Source organism: Apis florea, unplaced genomic scaffold (assembly GCF_048593485.1).
Source record: "Apis florea isolate Af1SG1 unplaced genomic scaffold, ASM4859348v1 contig_1794_pilon, whole genome shotgun sequence".
NCBI classification, from domain to species: domain Eukaryota; kingdom Metazoa; phylum Arthropoda; class Insecta; order Hymenoptera; family Apidae; genus Apis; species Apis florea.
This window is the reverse complement of record NW_028256482.1, coordinates 828,012-836,747: the sequence shown is the minus strand read 5'-3', so window position 1 is coordinate 836,747 and position 8,736 is coordinate 828,012. Positions and strand designations below refer to the sequence as shown.

The following is an 8,736-nucleotide window of genomic DNA, read 5'->3' as shown; positions in this document are numbered from 1 at the left end:
ACTGAAGAAGGAAATATGAGAACGTGTATTATATTACTTTAAGCCAATACTAATGTTTACGTTTTCGGCTTAACTTTGTCGAGTAAACGAAAAGAGAAAGTTTAACACATACAATCTATTAGTGGCTGAAAATTGATATGCGAGAACTTTATCGTGAAAAAGTCAACTAAATTACATTAGTATATTTTTTTTTTCGCAGATTATAATTCTTGATTTTTATTTATTTATAATTATTTATATTTTATTTATACAGCAATACAATCGAGAAAGATTGTAATGTGAAAAGTATATTCGTTCTACTCTGGAAACGATTCTATCAAATCAATAATCATTGACTGTCTTGTCGTTTTCTATGTCTTGTCGTTTTCTATGTCGTGGTTCACATTAATCATGCTATTCTATACTGTGGCTATCAACATTCGTAACAATATTTTCGAGTGAATAGAATAAATTTTCGAATTATTTACTCTATTCTCTATATATAAAAAAACATAAAAATACAATAAATCAATATAATCAAGTTTCTTTGAATTATTTTGTATTTGATTTATGAGCCGGATAATTAATATAAATTTTGACAAAGAAAACAAAGAAAAATTATCTTTTATTAACAATATACCATATTTTATGCCTATCTTCATGAATTTATATGAAACCGGACACAATAATAAGTTTTGATAAATAAAGAAAAACTAATATATATATTTTATGCCTATCTTCATGAATTTATTATTTTTCTATATTGTTTTTTTATTTTTATTATTGAATACATATACGTTAGGATTTACAAAATACTAGTTTGCTAAATATAGAATATAGACATCTACAATGACTTTTATCTTATACAATGTCCTTATACAATGAAACATATCACCAAAATCACTCTCTCGAAGTAACTTTCAAAAGGTTTTTGCTATTTTAATACGTTATTCTTTAAAAAGTTATAGGATGGTTTGTTCCATGAAATCGTAAATAATTTTTAATAATGTAAATAATCCAGTAGTATCAATTTTTAAACTCGTTATCAATGTTTAAAAATTAACACTTGCCATGATAAATTTTTTATCTCTACAGTAGGAGTTCTAGACGTTTTCAGTTTCTCTGCATTAACTGAATAGTAAAAATATCATATTTTCACAATTGTTCAATTAAATATGATATATAATGAATAATAAATATATTAAAAACATCATAGAATATCGCAAAAAGAAAAAAATTGTATACACCGAAATGGCTAAAAGAATTATAAGAAAATGTAATGAAATGTATAATCTACAATTTCCAACTATGCAAGCTTGCGATTATAGTGATCTTTTAAAAAGAACAATATGTAAAATAGAAAAAAAAGATTCAGATTTATCACTTCCAAATAATGCGATCTTATAAAACTGACAAGAAATTTTATTACTCAGAAAATAAAATGATTATTAAAGGAAACATTATTTATGGATTTTATATTGAAAAAAATTGTTCCTAATGGTTTAAAAATTATTAATGGCCATAGATCTCACATGAAAAATCCATAAGTTACATAGACTATTAAAAAATATAAACTTCAAATGGAAAAAGTACAGCACTAATAGAAAAGTATTAATTAAAAGACCAAATATTGTCATCTAAAGGAAAAACATTTAAAGATAATTCGATATTATAGAAAACAAAATAAAAACATTATATATAAATAAGTAGATAAAACAAAATACAATAACAATTAATAAATATTGATAAAACAAAGAAATGGTTGGTATTTTAAAAAATAGATTTATAATAGTGTATACTAAAAAATGGATAATAAAGAATAGATTTATTAAAGAAGCATGCATTACAGAAAATTTATTTAAAAAATGTTTTATTAAAACACGAATTCAAAAAATCAATGATTATTAAATATTATTAAATATTGTAACGATAATCATTTTATCAATTCAAAATATTTTGATTTTATTATATTTTGATTATATTTAATATATTGATATTATGATGTAATATCTCAATTATTATATTTTAATTTTTCCTGATCAAATCTACTAATTTTATCAAAACTTTTAAAATATTATACGCACCTCAAAATATATCTCATAATCTATATATAAAAAAAAAGATGAAACGAAAGTTGTATCATTTTATTGTGTCTATTAAACTGAGTACAAAAAAAAAAGATAAAACAAAAGTTGTATCATTTTATTGTGTCTATTAAACTGAATACAAAAAAAAAATATTGAAAAATATATGGGTTTTTAATATGGTTAGATTTTCAATGTTAAAGAACCATTCTTTAAATCTTGCTTTTAACTTATTTAGAAATGTCAATATAGAAAGAAAAAATTGTGACCTCTAAAGAAGTCATAGAAACACAGCCGCTTGTTATTAAGAAAGCCAAACTTAAAAACAAAGGAAGCAATGTTCCGGAACTAGAATGAAAAAATTTCGAGAAACAATCTGAAGCCAATGACGCAGAAAACAAAAACATCTTATTTAAAAAGAGATATTTTTCATCCTCCTTTCTATCATTTAAAAAATTTTTTTTTACTATTTATACATGTCGAAATATGTTCTTTTCATATATAAAACAAAAATTTATATATGAGTTATTACAATTTGTTTTAATGAAATAAAATTTCAGCAAGCAAACATCTTTCATTATTATACATATATGATTTTGAAAAAAAATTTATAGAAATATCCAAGAATATAAAAATTATTATTCATGGAAATATTAATTTGTAATATTTAGTTAAAATTGTATTTTCTTTATTTGAAATTGCCTGTAAAGTGAGAAATTCGAAAACGAATGAAAAATCTATGAAAACAAAAAACTATAAATTTTTATAATTTTTATTTGAAATCGTTTAATAGCAAAATAAGATAACAAATTATCTTATTTTTTTCTAAAAAGTAATATTATTGCTTTATGATTTACCGCTATCTTTATCGTTTTTCGAGAAAGAAACAAGCCAAATAATATACCTGATATAATAAACACTTAGCTGAGCGATATATTTATTTCAAAATAATATATTTATTTTAAAAATATTATATAATGATTATAATAGAAATTAATATTGATAGTTTCAACAATTTCAAATAAGAATGAACGAATAAGAAGAAGAATGTATAAGGACTTTCTCAGAATGATTATTGAATTTATATAGAAATTTAGAACGATAGTGTTTTAGAATGAATTAAAACAATTACTCTTTGCAGATCAGAAAAAGAATAGAATGGTTTGTAATTCATGATATAAATTGGATCAGAAAGATTCTATGGCATGAAATAAGAATGAAAATAAATGAAATATGAAATAAGATGAAAATAAAGAAATTACGCGGAAAATTTCGTTTTCAAATAAATCAAGTTTGACAATTTTTAAAGTATAAGTAAAATTAACTAATTTTCTACATGAACAAGTTCAGGAAAGATTATTTTAAATATGAAAATAAGCAAAAAATATAGAATATTTTTTTTTTTAAATAATAATTTTTTTAAATAAAAAATTATTTTTGAATGAATTTTAAAAATTTACCAATTATATAGTTCCTTTGATATGTATATTTAATCTCGATTTTTTTAAAAATAGATTATAAAATATTATTTAAAATTTTTTTTGTTTATTTTCACATAAATCAATATCAATAAAATAATTATTCATATTCATAATTATTCATATCCAATAATGAATTAGCTAATTTTATTTGAAAAATTTGAAAACTTGATTTACCTGAAAATGAAATTATACATAAAAAAAATTTATTCTGTTTTCATCTTATTTTGATCTATAAAATCCTTATTATTATATTTATAGGATTTATGCAGTATTCTGTATAAATATATAATTCTAAGATAAATATAAATTTGAGAGTATAAGATTTAATTTCATTTTCATTTTATAATAATTAATAATATTTTGTGAAACTAAATATTAACAAATACTTAGTTGCTTTGAGAAAATATTTTTTTGTAAAAAAATTTTAGCATAACATTTTCTTATGTGAATCATCAAATTGATTAGAAATCATCAATGTTTTTTTCTTTTTTTACTGTAATATATCAGATTGTCAAAAACATCATAAAATAAATTATATGAAAATTATTGACAAAATATATAATAGTTTAGTTCATAATTCTTATTATAAAATACCTCCTTTGCAATAAATTGTTGAATCATAAAATTTTGTCCGGAATTGTCAAATGAAACACTCAAAGTACATCTGAGTCATTAATATTGTAAATCAAAGTCATTTGTTTGTCCTTCTGAATATATTTCTGAAAGAAAAACACACAACAATAAAAATATAATTAATTAAGTCTCAATATAAAATAAAAAATTAAATAATGAAAAATAAAGAAATAAAAAATTAAAACCAAAAATATATAGTATTCTTTGTTATATAATCTAAATATAATAAACAAAATTAATGAAAATAACATAATATAATCAAATATGAACAAAATTACATAAGAATTTAATTTATATATATTTACATTTACCTCAAAATAAATATTTATAAAACAAACTTAATAAGTTTAAAGAAAAATATATATATAACTGTCACATTCAACTAAACTATTATTTTTTTAATATCTAAAATTCATGTAACTAATTATACTTTACTTATTTATTTATTTATTTATTATTTAACTTATATATGTACATATATAGTTTACTTTTTTTTAATTTAAAAAAGAATAAAATTTTAAAAAGAAATAAGTAATAAGATCCCAATCAATTGCAACTTCAAATATAATATATATTTTTGATAAACTAAATGATTTATTTATATTTATTTCTTTTATTGTTTTTTTTTAAATATTCTCTTCTTATTCCATAGTAACATTTCTATTCCTCGCATCTTTATCAAAAATTATAAATTTCTTTACCTACCAGCTTATTTTATCCAGAATTATATTTTTTTTATCCAAAATTATTGATCTTAAAATAAATAGTTCTAATAGTTAGATATTTTTTCTTCTATATTTTCTTTCTCCTTGTTTTCTTTTTTTCCTTTTTCACATAATGCAATTTTTATTTTTAAGTTTCTCATCTTTTTTTTAATAATTATTTAAAAAAAATTAAATTTGTTCCTTTCCTTTTTTTCTTTTCTTCCTTTTCTTCTTTTGCTTTATTTCTAACTTTTTTCTTCTTTCCTAATTTCTATTTTAATGGAATCACTTTTATATATTTCTTCTCTTGATCTATTCATATTTTTTCTTGCTTTTTTATATTTTCTACAAAAGTTATCATTTCTTTTACTGTAATAGTTTTCTTTTATCTAACCTTTATACTTTTTCCTTTTTTTTTATATATATTTCCTTTTGTTCTTAAAAATGATAAAAGTAGAATACAGAAAGAAAAAACATAAGAAGAAAATAAAATAAATATAAGAATTTTCTTTATTATTCTTATTCTTTCTCTAATTTTTCTTTTATTTCTATAAAACGATTTTCATACTTGCCTTCACGCATTCTATGAAATCCTTTCTTATTCCTTCTTTTTTTCCCCCCTCTCTATTATTTTACTGCCATCTTGTGTTTAACTTGCTAACCTATTTAATTAATTAAAAATAACTTCCTTATCGATTCTTCTAACATTAATTTTTTTTCTTTTAATTTCATTATCCTTTTTATTTTTCTCTTAAAATTCTTTTCATATTTTCTTAACATTTTCTAATATTTTGACGTTCTCAAATCTTCTATATGAGTTCTACTTTTTCTATATATAATTTAAGATAATATAATATAACTATGATAAATATTGCTTATCTTTTATTATACAACTCAAACAAAAATTAATTATAATAAAATATTCAAAAAACGAAAAAAAATAAAATAAAATTTTCATGTTACTATGAATACAATGAAATTAATTATAATTTAAATCAAAAAATTAAAAAAACAAAAACTTTATAAACATAATAATAGCAAACTGATTATGAAATCAATATCAAATCGAATAATCGTTTCAATAATCATTCGGAATAAAAAATTCTTCACCGATTTCGATGATTTTTAAATACATTAGAAATCAATATTTTAAAGAACTTTTTCCTATGCATATAACCGCTTTTTATTTTTTAAAGATATTTCCAAAAAAAAAGATTGCTATTATCACGTAGAATTTTCTTACATGTTCACAATTGCGTATATAATATAAACATATAAACAATAAAAATATATAATAAATGAGCTATACTCGATTTAACAAGATCAATAGACATGAACATGTGCTTGATGTGTAGATAAGATCAACGAGACAGATTTCAAATATAAATAGCATGAAATTATTCTCAATAAATATTGAAATATATTTAATAACAGGAAAATTAATATAATAAAAAAATATATATATAATTATAATATATACAATTAATATTTTTTTATTCTGAATTGAAATTATTTGATTTCAAATTTCTATTATCTGATTTACTCAGAATGATTTAAATTTAAATTTAATGTAATAAATGGTTTTATTGTTGATTCAATTATTCCATCTAACTGCAAATATTTATCTTTGTAATAAATTAAAATTTGTAATAATATATTTTGTTAATAATATAATATATTTTATGCAATTTGATGGTATTCATATTTCGTAAAATAAATTTTACATATCAGAAAATTTAAAATATTTTTGCAATGTAATTTTTTATTTAAGCTCATAGATATATAATTTTGTTATAGAAATATTTAATTATAAAAATGTTAATACGGTTATATTTTTTCTTTTTGCTATTTATTATGTATAAATTATATATAAATATCATTTATTTTTTGCTGTTTAACGATATGTAGCAATTTATCTCTTTTGTATAGCCAGTATTGAATATCTTTTTTTTCCAACTACTGTTGGAAATTTTTTCAATTTTACAAAAATGATAGAGAACATTATCCATTACAATTATTGAATGTTCTTCAATTCTTTCAATCATTTTTGAAAATTATTCTTCAAATTTTAATATTTATTCTTATTATTTCTTCATTTTTAATTTACAATCTTTTTCGATTCAGAAGACAACACACTCTCCATGAAACGAAAAAATAAAAACGCTCCAAGAACACTCTCCATTGGTTAATATATGGAATTATCAAACGTTTCCTTTTTACGGAAGAATTTTTTAAACCAGTTGATAAGCTGCTGGAATATGCAATTCGAGTTGCTGCACTGATCCATGTTTCATCTAAATAATATGATGATTGGACTTTCTTGTAAATAATTTTTCAAATGATTATTTCTTTATCATTTAAAAAATTATATCATCCTCGTTGAATAAATTTAAAAATTAATATTTTTTAATAATTTATGGTATGAATTTTTCTTAAAGTACAGAGTTAATATTTACAATTTATTTTTTGTCGATGATTTACTCCAGCGAAGAAATTGATGAATTATTCCAATGATATTCTTATTAAAATCGTTTACTTTTAAAGAAATTTGTCTTTTCCTTCTCTTTGGAGGCGATGGACTGATTTAACAAAATTAAATTATTTTCTTAAATATTCGTAAAATATTGCATTTTGTTAAAATGTATATGTATGTAATTTTATTTCTCTTGCAATTTTTATTATATGATCAATTGGTTATTCTATATTCTTTATCATTTGTTCTTTATAAATATTTAAGATAATATTCTTCTTATTCATTAAAAAAAAAAAATAAATGTTTCTTTAGTGTTTTTTAACAGATGACATGTCAATGTTTTATAATTCGTTCATAATGAGAATTTAAGAATTACAACATAACAAAAAAATAAAAAGTATAACATATGTTCAAATGTTTGCAAAAATCTGATCATTTCTTAAGCATTTTTCAGCAGTCATCTCAAAGAATAATTTTTCCTTTACTGAAGAAAGAAAAAAATGTGTCCTCGAAATTTCTCTGTGATCGTTTGGAAATCATTTAGATTTGCGCCTAACCTTGCATGCAAGAATCTACGACAAAAAACCAATTTGGCCTGAGCTTCAATAAGAATAAAAATAAGTTTCCTAATATTATATTATCAACGAGATATTTGTAATAAAATTGTCATAACGTATTCTATTTCGATATTATTTATATTAAAAGTTTTTAAATTGTTTGTGTATGTCATTATTAACATTTGTTTTCAAATTTTTTTATTTTCTATAATTATAAATTAATAGAAGACGGATCACGTGGCCTCCGTGGCGCAATCGGCTAGCGCGTTCGGCTGTTAACCGAAAGGTTGGTGGTTCGATCCCACCTGGGGGCGAATCATATTTTTTTATAAAATATGAAAGAAGAACTCTTAAATTAGATGAAGATGGAAATAAATATAAATGACATTGTTTTCATGAGATTTATATTAAAAGATGTTTTTTCTTTCCTTTAGTACAATTCCGGAATTGTTATCCAACGTAAAGATAATATCAAGATAATAAAAGAGACAATTATGAAAGATATTAAAAAATACACAAAGTTGAATACACATAAAATTGCGCTATCTGGCGCAAGAGTTCGTTTCTTCAAAAGATCTTTAAATTGAAAATAGATGTAATATGTAAAATCTTATTAAATATATTCTTCCTAATTTGAAAATATGAACGAAAATGTAGCAATATAAGTAATCAAATATAACAAATATACGAAGAAAGGTCGATATACTTGAGAAAGAAATAAAAACAAACGTTCTGATAAAAGATGAAATATGATTATTATATTGTTAAATAAATTGTTACCTTCTCATAAACTAGAATATGTTAAGAAGTAGATAGAACAGTTTT

The 8,736-nt window shown here is 20.7% G+C and overlaps 1 long non-coding RNA gene and 1 other non-coding gene across 2 annotated transcripts; one reads left to right on the top strand and one right to left on the bottom strand.

Moving 5' to 3' along the window:
• Positions 1-3,847: 3,847 nt before the first annotated feature.
• LOC147658628 (uncharacterized) lies at positions 3,848-5,506 on the bottom strand. The gene is made up of 2 exons (XR_015293612.1): positions 4,883-5,506; positions 3,848-4,263 (listed from the first exon to the last, which is right to left on the bottom strand). It is a non-coding gene; the product is annotated as an uncharacterized LOC147658628 (long non-coding RNA).
• Positions 5,507-8,151: 2,645 nt separating this feature from the next.
• On the top strand, positions 8,152-8,225 carry TRNAN-GUU (transfer RNA asparagine (anticodon GUU)). Its single transcript has one exon. It is a non-coding gene; the product is annotated as a tRNA-Asn (tRNA).
• Positions 8,226-8,736: the final 511 nt, after the last annotated feature.